Source organism: Ranitomeya imitator, chromosome 4, assembly GCF_032444005.1.
Source record: "Ranitomeya imitator isolate aRanImi1 chromosome 4, aRanImi1.pri, whole genome shotgun sequence".
In the NCBI taxonomy this organism is placed as follows: domain Eukaryota; kingdom Metazoa; phylum Chordata; class Amphibia; order Anura; family Dendrobatidae; genus Ranitomeya; species Ranitomeya imitator.
Genome location: NC_091285.1, coordinates 449,365,197 through 449,375,605, shown reverse-complemented (window position 1 = coordinate 449,375,605; position 10,409 = coordinate 449,365,197). Strand labels below are relative to the sequence as shown.

Below are 10,409 nucleotides of genomic sequence, written 5' to 3'. Positions count from 1 at the left end.
ACATGGCTGATAACAGAGGGTAATAGCTCACACTGAACACAGCCCTGCAGCTACTCCAGAATAACATAGGCCACATGGCTGATAACAGAGAGCAATAGCTCACACTGAACACAGCCCTGCAGCTACTCCAGAATAACATAGGCCACATGGCTGATAACAGAGGACAGCAGCGCGCACTGAACACAGAGCTGCAGATACTCCAGAATAACATAGGCCACATGGCTGATAACAGAGGGTAATAGCTCACACTGAACACCGCCCTGCAGATACTCCAGAATAACATAGGCCACATGGCTGATAACAGAGAGCAATAGCTCACACTGAACACCGCCCTGCAGATACTCCAGAATAACATAGGCCACATGGCTGATAACAGAGGGTAATAGCTCACACTGAACACAGAGCTGCACATACTCCAGAATAACATAGGCCACATGGCTGATAACAGAGGACAGCAGCGCGCACTGAACACAGCCCACAGGCTACATTCTGAGATCCATCCTGGAAACGTTCGATTCCGATCAGTCGGCCCATCGGTGGCATCACCTGCCGGTCAGCTGCACCTACAGACACCACACACGCCGAGCTGTGCCCCCCGCTCCCCACACTCCGCGCCGCCGCCATTGCTTCACACGCTACAAGTTGCGGCCTCGCGCTGACATCCGTGGATGTGACGTCAGACTATGGCGCCCGCCCTTGGGCGGGTCAGGTGACGTTTTGCGGGAAGGGGCGGGTCTTGGTCTGATCAGTGGGCGTGTCTCCGGCCGCGCCGGAAGCGCAGTTCTCCTCTCGGTCCGAATCTGATTGCGGCCTGTGTGGACGGTGAAGCCTGGAGCTGGAGTACAGGCTGTACGGATACGGTGCGGGGGGAGGGACACGGGATGGGGGGGAGCCTGGGCCCCGTGTGACCCGGTCCCCGGGGAAGTGTGCGGGATAGGACAAGATGGAGGACACTTGAGGCCGGAGCAGGGTGAGTGCGCTCAGTGGGGCTGATACTGGGGCAGAGGTCCGTGCTGTGGGCGCTGCCTGCCACACTGCTCACCTACATAATGCCCGGGGTGACTTCTGGTACCGCTGCAGCCATCATCGTGTTCTCTGCCCAGGGGAAGGTGGTGCCAGTGTGCCCGGCGCTGGCCCTGCATGGCTCTGTGCCCAGGGATCCCCTCCGTGTAGGAAATGTGCTGAGCGCAGATGGATGTGATCAGTGTCTTCTATCTGCAGCAAAATCCCCCCCAGAGGATCAAACCAGCAACTTCTAAGGAAATGGCATCGGGGCAGAGGAGTGCCAGCTACCCAGTCCTTTCCTGCCTGAGGACTGGCCACACCAGGGGTGGACTGTCCCTAAGATACAGTGATGGATGTTGTGCCATGTGGGCGGTTGGCTTAGAGGGGGTACTCTAGTAGACCCTGAATAGCAGATTCCACGTTTCCCAGCAGGTCTATTCTCCAGTGATGATCTTTATTACCGGAGTGGGTTATCTGATGTGTCCGTTTAGCCGGTCACGGGTGCATCCGCAGGGGCGCGAGTCCGATCACAGTGATGAGAGGCCAGTATTGGTTGGGTCAGTTCAGATTAGGCTGCTTTTCACACATCAGGTTTTTGCCATCAGTCACAATACGGCGAATGTTGAAAAAAACGGATCCCTCACAGATTGTGAAAAACTGATGCGACAGATCCATTTTTTCGACGGATCCAACTAGCTGATCCTAAAAAAATCTGAGCATGTGCAGTTAAAAAAACGGAATCTGTCACCCATAGGCTTCCATTCTAGCAAAAAGCCAGCGCTGTCTGTTTTTTCGCCGCAGACAAAAAACCTAACTTTGTACGTTTTTCCAGACTCCGGACAAACACTTTTCGCCTATCCAGCAAAAGACTGATGAAACGTAAGGCCATCCGGCCCTAATACAAGTCTATGAGAAAAAAAAACGGATCCGGTGGCAACTTTCACCAGATCCGTTTTTTTTTTCCCAAAATTCGCTGGATTGAGCCTGACGGCAAAAACCGTATGTGTGAAAGGGGCCTTATTTGTCCTCCGTATTCCTCAGTGTTAGGCTGCCGTCACACTAGCAGTATTTGGTCAGTATTTTACCTCAGTTTTTGTAAGCCAAAACCAGGAGTGGAACAATTAGAGGAAAAGTATAATAGAAACATATGCATCACTTCTGTATTTATCACCCACTCCTGGTTTTGGCTTACAAATACTGATGTAAAATACTGACCAAATACTGCTAGTGTGACGGCAGCCTTAGATGTGAAGGCGGGGGATTCCCAGACCTGATCCCCGAGGCTGCCTTCATATGGCCGGCACTGGTACGTGGGCCATCTACATAGACATGAATGTCTATGGTGTGCGCTCGCTGGCCGAGATCTGCAGCATCCATAGAGAATCCATAGCGCACAGTTATTGCTGGCAGTGCTGACTGTGCGCGTCGTGTTTACATTGTGGTGTAGCGACAGCCGTGACCTTTCTTCTGCCTTGTGACAGGCACTGGGTGCGAATCTCCTGTGATTATTGTGTAAACTGATCGCATGTTTTGTGCTATACTGAGCAGCCTGGCAATGAGAGCGGAGATGTATTTTACTCTTTTTTTTTTTTCTTTTAATTTATCATCATTTTTTTTATACACCCTATGGTGTTGGGATTTATCAAAATGACATTATTGGACATAACTTTAGCAATCATCCTAGTCTGGGCATGTGCTGTGGTTCTTTTTAGTTTTGTTAATCAGGTCGTCTTTGTTTTACACGTAATGTATTTTTTTGCAGCAGGAAAATTCTCTGTGGAAATTTCCACCATGTGTCCCTGTCATGGAGTGAGTGTCCGTGCATCCATTTTCCACTGCTTTCTGCGGTGTGCTATATAAGGGGTGTGGGATTCCCAGACACAGGCAAACAAAGCCCAATTCCAGGCTAGATGTAAGGGCCCTCATAGCTGAACAGACTTTGCATACAAGGTGGAGGTTTAATGACAAGGATCGTTCTGTGCACGTAGCATATCATTATCAGCAGCACATCTCGTGATTACACAGGACAACGTGCTGCCGAAACCCCCGATTTTATTGCTGACCTGAATAATCCCATATATTCGATGCACAGATGTTTTGCTTCTTCATTGGGACATTGATTTCATGCTTACAGAGAACGCTTATTGACAGATTATCACATACTCTAAATGATCCTTAAGGGTTGATTTTGTGATTTAGGCTAGTGCTACACGGCAGCATGATGCTGAAATCACATTATTTCCTTTGGTGTCACAGTCACCAATGTTTCTAAATTGGTTGAGTTTTTTTGTCGTTGGTTGCAATTTACACCTTACTCACTTTCCATAGACTGTAATCCAAGTTGCACACGACATGCGACTCCTGTTATTTGGCTTTTTCTTTCAAGCAAAATCACAGCTCTAGTTTTTGTCGTGGGCCGTGACTGAGCGTTGCTGCCGCCATGTAGCCTCAACCTTGTTTTTACACCTTGTGTGCAGTCTCACGACCGTATAGATTGGGACCGAGATCGGAACACAATGTGCGGACTGGCCGGCAGCTCTGCTCACCCAAGCGTGACAGCCGCATAGAAACCCATGAAGCTGTCACACTCCGGTCCGGAGAGCCGCCGACCGGTCCATGCACTGCTTTCCGATCTCGCTGCCTGTGCCCTAATAATAACCCTCTAGGTTCTGGTCGGTGAGCGTTCAGGGGTGCTAGACCTTTTCTATATACGGTACCCAGAGCCGTACTTGCCGGTCACACATTGCACCAAGCTGGGTATGTTCCCACAGATAATGCCTGCATTAGTAAAATCTCCCTGTTGTGTGAAGATGTAGCAGTAGAGCTGCTCTGTGTCGTAGATCTATTACTGTCCACTCACTAGTAGTAGGCGGATGATGCCAGGTTCTTCCATTGGTTCCAGTACTGGTGCCCATACCCAGCGCTTGAGGGCAGGCGGAATGCGTAGGTGGTGGGATTAGGCCTAGCAGTACCAATGGTCCCGGCTCTGGCCTGCGGGGTCGGGATTTACCAGTGATGGATTTGTTAGTAAACACTAGAATGAAAGTTTTGCTGTTGTGTGAGTCATCTCCTTTAGTCGCTTGGTCAGGTCTGTGCTTGTATCTTCAATGTCGTAGCGTGGGCATAGGGCAAATGTCTCCGTCATGATAGTGGAGGGCGACTGTGGAGCTGTCCCTCTACAGGATTAAACGTGGGAATCGCCGCTCCATCCCCCACTCCCGATTGTCTAGGCTCTCCTCTCTTTCATCCGGAGCATCTGCAGTAGTAGATTGGGTTACAACAATAATACCGCTATCAAAGAGGCTGCAGCTGCCCCAGCCCCCTCACCCGCTCTGCTTGTTTCCTTTCTTCGGGTCCCCCATTCTGTGTTTTCCCTTTTTCCCATTCATGTTCCTCTCCCTGTTTTTCCTTCTCCCTAGTCCTCCATGGCACACCTCCCCCTCAGCTTCCGCCACCCTCTGCTGTGCTTCAGTACACAGCCCTCTCTCATCCTATATTTATGTACCAGTGGTTTATGTGCTGGAAGTGGGTGATTCAAGGACATACGGGGAGTGCTGCGTGCTCGGAGACATGCCAGGCTTCTTTGTGTGCACCAGGCCTGGGTAGAAGGCATAGAATAGTCTTTTGTTTGGTGCCTGGTGTTTTCATTGTGCCCACTGTTGACCCTGCCATCAGCCTGTGCTCTCCGAAACATAACATTATACCGTGTACAGTACTCGCCCTGTCTAGGGTGTCAATATTATGTATGGATAAATGCTTCATCCATTAGCTAATGCACACAACGGCGGATCGTGTTCCCCGAGCACAGTGACTTCATCCCGACCGTTGTATGTCTGGGCTGTGTGCTGTCAGGGCTGAAACCTTACTCAATGATTCACACACTCCTGTAGTACTGCCGGCAGGGCGGTGGAGTCGGTATACAATGGACCGACTCTGACTCCTAAAATATATAATACAATGGACCGACTCTGACTCCTAAAATATATAATACACTAGAAGGTGGCCCGATTCTAACGCATCGGGTATTCTAGAATATGCATGTCCACGTAGTATATTGCCCAGCCACGTAGTATATTGCCCAGCCACGTAGTATATTGCCCAGCCACGTAGTATACAGCACAGAGCCACGTAGTATATTGCCCAGCTACGTAGTATACAGCACAGAGCCACGTAGTATATTGCACAGCCACATAGTATATTGCCCGGTCACGTATATTGCAGAATGAGATAGTAGACAGCACAGAGCCACGTAGTATATTGCCCAGCCACGTATGTAACAGGTTAAAAAATAAACATACTCCCCTTCTGAAGGCCCATTGTAGTCCTGTCGCCTGTGTGCAGTGCACGCGGCAGCTTCGGTCCCAGGTTTGGTATTAGTGCAGGACCTGTAATGATGTCACATGACCGTGACGTCATGGCAGGTCCTTCTCGCATAGCATCCTTAGCACCGGAACCTGCCGCTTGTACTGCCGAGGACAGGACGACACGTCGGAGGGTGAGAATAACGTTTTTTTTTATTATTATCATTTGTATCATTAGATCTTTTTACCATTGATGCTGCATACGCATCATCAATAGTAAAAAGTTGGTCACACAGGGTTAATAGCTGCTTAACCGGAGTGCGTTACACCGCGGTCCATTAATGCTGGCATTAACCCTGTGTGAGGGCTGACTGGAGTGGAATATGGAGCGGGCACTGACTGCGGGGAGGAAGGAGCGGCCATGTTGCTGCCGGACTGCGCTCGTCGCTGATTGGTTGTGTCAATGGTCGTGGGCGTTTTTCCACGACCAATCAGCGACTTGGATTCCATGACAGACAGAGGCCGCGACCAATAAATATCCATGACAGACAGACGGAAGTGACCCTTAGACAATTATATAGTAGATTGGGTACAGTAGTACAATGCAGGATGTGCTGTAAATGCTTTCCTAATAATTTGGGAAAGTTCTGAAATGTCCTATAAATGTCTGTTCTGTTCCTGATCTAAGGATCTCGGCTTTTAGTTGAGATGAAACTGTGCAAAAATATATATAAAACATTATTTTTAAAGCTATGTTCTTAAAAAAGGCTAAAATGTGAAACACTTGGATAAGGTGTGTCTAGTGGATATCACTGGAAATGCGTAGGAAAACTTTCACATTTTTAACCCTTTTTAAGAGCATATACAGTAATTAAAAATAATGTTTTTATAGATATACATTTTTTGGAATTTTTGCAATAAAGTGCCTTCTTATAAAATATTAGTTAAAGGTGTTGTCCACTACTGGATGGCCTTTCCGATAAAATAATAAAGCTTATACTCGCCTCCAATGCCCGCGCCGTTCCTGCAGTGTCTGCACTCGTGGTCCCGGGGCTGTCTTGCGGTGTTGTGACAAGTGATGCCCGGCGTCCAATCAGCGCTGGCGTCACTTTCCTTCGGACAAATTGAACATGAAGAGGAGGTCCAGTCTGCAGTTGATCCCTGACCTCCTCTTCATGTTCAGTTTATCTGAAGGAGGGGCAGTGACGCCAGCGCTGATTGGACGCCGGGCATCACATGTCACAACACCGCAGGACAGCCCCAGGGAGAGCGAATGATGACACTGCGGGAACGGCGCCGGCACGGGAGGCGAGTACAGGCTTTATTATTTTATTGGACATTTTAGTTTAAGAAGGGTATTTCCTAGTGGTGGACTAACTCTTTTTCAGGTTTTTGCACCAAAAACGCACCTGCATTTTTACTGCGTTTTTGCATTCATTGCTTTCTATGGTTGAGAAAAAACCCTGAAAGAAGCGACGTGTATATATAATTTGGGGTACTTTAGCCCTGAAGAAAGAATGCGTAAACTGGTGTATAGAATTAGCCGTTATGCCAGATTGTAGGGATCTGACTCCTGACAATCAGCTGACCGAAGGACAAAGCTGCAATACCTGGTACAGCCACTAGCATGTAGAGAAGGAAGAGAGCGCATCACTCACATGATCAGTAGCGAATGCCAAGAGTCCCCCGTCCCCCCCCACTGATCGGATAATGATGGCTTGCCCTAAATTCATGAAACTGGGGGGGGTGTAAGACCCTTTGATTATAATTAAAACAATTAACATTATTTTTATGTGTTTGGCCCTTTGTTTTTTGGCTACATGTTTTTTTTTATTTCTCATGTAGCCAATGAACATGGTTAGAATGGAGCAAGCGTTTGCAAATCAACCTTGGCAGGATGACTGGCAGTAAGGAAGTGGTGTCGCCTATATCTTTCTTTTGCCTTAGTGAAGAAATGGATCGGACACAGGCTGAAGAGGGTATATGGGCCTGTGCAGTCCAATAATGCACAATCCCTCTTGGTTTGGAGGTATAAATGGGCCCAGCGACCTCTTGGTATATCTGCCCCCTGCTATGTTCATCCCCAATGTTGTGTCCTCAGATATTTTGCACAATGTCACATTTAAAGACAACTGAGAATGATATTAATTGGGTGAGAGCGAGTGCTGTAACACAGTGGCTGCTGGCCTGGTCTTGGTCATTCGTGGCACTTTCCTGCCTGATAAAGATACAGGCCATCAGAAGGGGATGCATACTGATGCCGCGGACACTAGGATGGCTTGTCAGGTCACACAGATCCAATGTAGACATTGCACTACTCGCTCTTTTCCCAGAATCTTAACCACAGGAAGTGTTGCCAAATCACTGACACTGCCGCTCAGGTCACATTGGCCCAAGTAGGGCCTCCTCCGTCTGCCTGGTCTTTTCATTGGCGTGACCTCCTCCTCACCCTTCCGGAAGTATGACTCAGGCCACTGGGTCACAGTGTCGTTTTTCACCAGCGCTAACCATCTGGGTGTAAAGCGGCTCTGAAATTAACATCTCGAGTGCTGGTTCTAAGAGGAAGTGTAGAGTGAACAATGTCATTACATGTCCCCATAAGGCCTATAACTATAATTATAATAATCACAAGACACCTTTAATGGTTGGAATAAATGGCCGTGAGGTTTTATTTTGAGTTACAAAATCCAATTAATTAAATAAATAAATAACCAATAAATAATATCCATAAGTTCATAAGTCCAAATGTCCATAAACTTCCAGAAACCAAATCCACCCAAAGTTGAGTGATTTTTACCCACAAATAAAACCAAACGACAGGTGAATGATAACATAAAGGGAGGGAGGGCGGGCTCTTCTTTTCTTCAAGCGCCGGCGAACTGAGTATCCAACGCCGGTGCTCAGGTATATATCATAACAAAATCTGCCCAGCAACTGATTGACAACCAATCATCCATCAAAAATTTAGGCGGGCAAAAAGCCAGTCAGAACCAGATCTGGCTGCTTTTACATACAGTAACAGTAAATACCCTGACCTCAACTTGACCCCTAATATTCATGGCATAAATGAATGTGCCAGGCCTATGTGGACATGGGACCCCCGCTATATTTCTGCTGTCTGAGCGGGGGGGCTTACATGTCCCCATAAGGCCTATAACTATAATTATAATAATCACAAGACACCTTTAATGGTTGGAATAAATGGCCGTGAGGTTTTATTTTGAGTTACAAAATCCAATTAATTAAATAAATAACCAATAAATAATATCCATAAGTTCATAAGTCCAAATGTACATAAACTTCCAGAAACCAAATCCACCCAAAGTTGAGTGATTTTTACCCAAAAGGCCAAGGTTCAAAGAGCCGAGGCCCCCCCCAAACCACACAGCCATTTTTCGATTATATTGCCCATGTTAAGATTAAATATATCAAGTCCGATATCGGACAAATGAACCAAATCATTTCTGAACATCCCTGGTAAAAAGCCTTCTAAGTCTGTATGTCTAAAAGAAAACCCAGAAATAAGAGGTAAAAACTTCTTCATGGAGAAATTAACCCTCTTCCGGATCTTATCCAAAAATGAAAGTTGATTACAGTGCCAAGCACGCCTGGGAATGATTTCTGAAAAAACAACACCAGACAATGGAAAAGTCTGTCTTAAATAAGTAAGATCTGACCGCATAATGGCCAATAAATTCAAAGTGTTGATTCTTTATAAGTCATTCCCAGCGAGATGCACTACAATTAAATCCGGATAAGGGAACTTCTCCAAACAACTCTTTACCTCGGACACCAAAGAAGGCCATTTCAGGCCGCGAATGCCGTGCCAAAAGACTTGAACTTTAGAAGAATGGAACGACAAATTTTCAGAATATGATCGAAGGCCGGCCCTCTTCTGAGCCCAGAAGACAAATGAATGCCCAACGATCCAAATAACTGCAGGGTATAAGAGAAATAAAAATTAATCGGGATATAAATCAGGACGAACATAAATTTTGAATCTTTTCGACTCCCATCTTCCCATTCTTTTAATTCTATCGTCAGATAGGCCAGCTCTTGAGGCTTCTGTAGCCGCACCTATTCTGAAAGAATGGGAAGTAATTTTGAGATGACTTTTACCCAAAAATGCCAAACACTTCTTCAAAATAAAATTGAATTGAAAAACCGTCACCGGGGAAGAATCTCCATGAATAAATAGGGAGCCTTCAGCCGGAGGCCTAAACGTAATCCATTTAGACAGATTAGCCACAGGACAAATTTTAGATTCAGGGAACGAATTCAATCTTAGTTCAGATCCTCTCCCCAGCTGATCCGTTTTAGACTTCCTGATAAACAAGAGAAGAAACGATTCAAAAATTCTGACGTCCGAAAGCATGAGCCCGGATGAAACAGCTTTCTTGGCTGATACTACCTCACTGACCCTCAGTGCCCCAAAAAAGGAGATAGAAAATATGGAATTAAACAAAAGCGCTTCCTCAAAATTCTTACAAACGTGCGCAAGGGCAGAACAAATGTCAATTAACAAAGAAATAGAAATAGGGCACCTTGAATCCGGAAAAAACCTTTCCCTTTTCAGGCCCTTCAAAAATTGCTTAACTAAGAAAAATTCCGTTAACGCAGTACCGCCATGTAATTTTAAAAAGAAAGAGACTCCCGCAAAGCTTTTGGCTATTGCGGAGTAAGATAAGCCCTGTTTGACCAGAGACTCAGCGAATTTCAAAGCCGAAGTCGGGTCAGGAACAGAGGCGTCAAAACCGAAAAGCACAGAAAAATCGACCCATTTCTTCCATGCAGCTGAGTAATCAGCCCATGATCTGAATAAAATAAGGAATTATATCGGAATCAGGTCCTGAATTGAAAGGGGGCAATCGTACGCCTCTTTGTCTGCCATTGGGACCTGTAGATAAAAATCAAGCCACTGACGGTGCAATATAAGATCAGTTAAATGACTAACTTTACCACCTCCCGAGACTGCTTTTAACCAAATATTGCAGTTCAAACATTCCAAAACCAATTTTCTCAGAATTTTTGCTGCATTCGCATTTTTGGATGATAGGGTATTGATTGAAAAAATTACTGCCTGATTCATGGAATGTAGTAGAA

The 10,409-nt window shown here is 46.3% G+C and overlaps 1 protein-coding gene across 3 annotated transcripts in view; it reads left to right on the top strand.

Moving 5' to 3' along the window:
• The first annotated feature begins 743 nt into the window (after positions 1 to 743).
• Positions 744 to 10,409, top strand: part of ZNF609 (zinc finger protein 609) — a 138,579-nt gene continuing 128,913 nt past the window's right edge. Inside the window, exon 1 of one of the 3 annotated variants that reach the window (XM_069765725.1) lies at positions 744 to 970. The gene's annotated coding sequence lies outside the window, so the exon portion shown is untranslated. The remainder of the gene's footprint in view (positions 971 to 10,409) is intronic. The other 2 variants (XM_069765726.1, XM_069765727.1) reach the window with 2 other exon arrangements.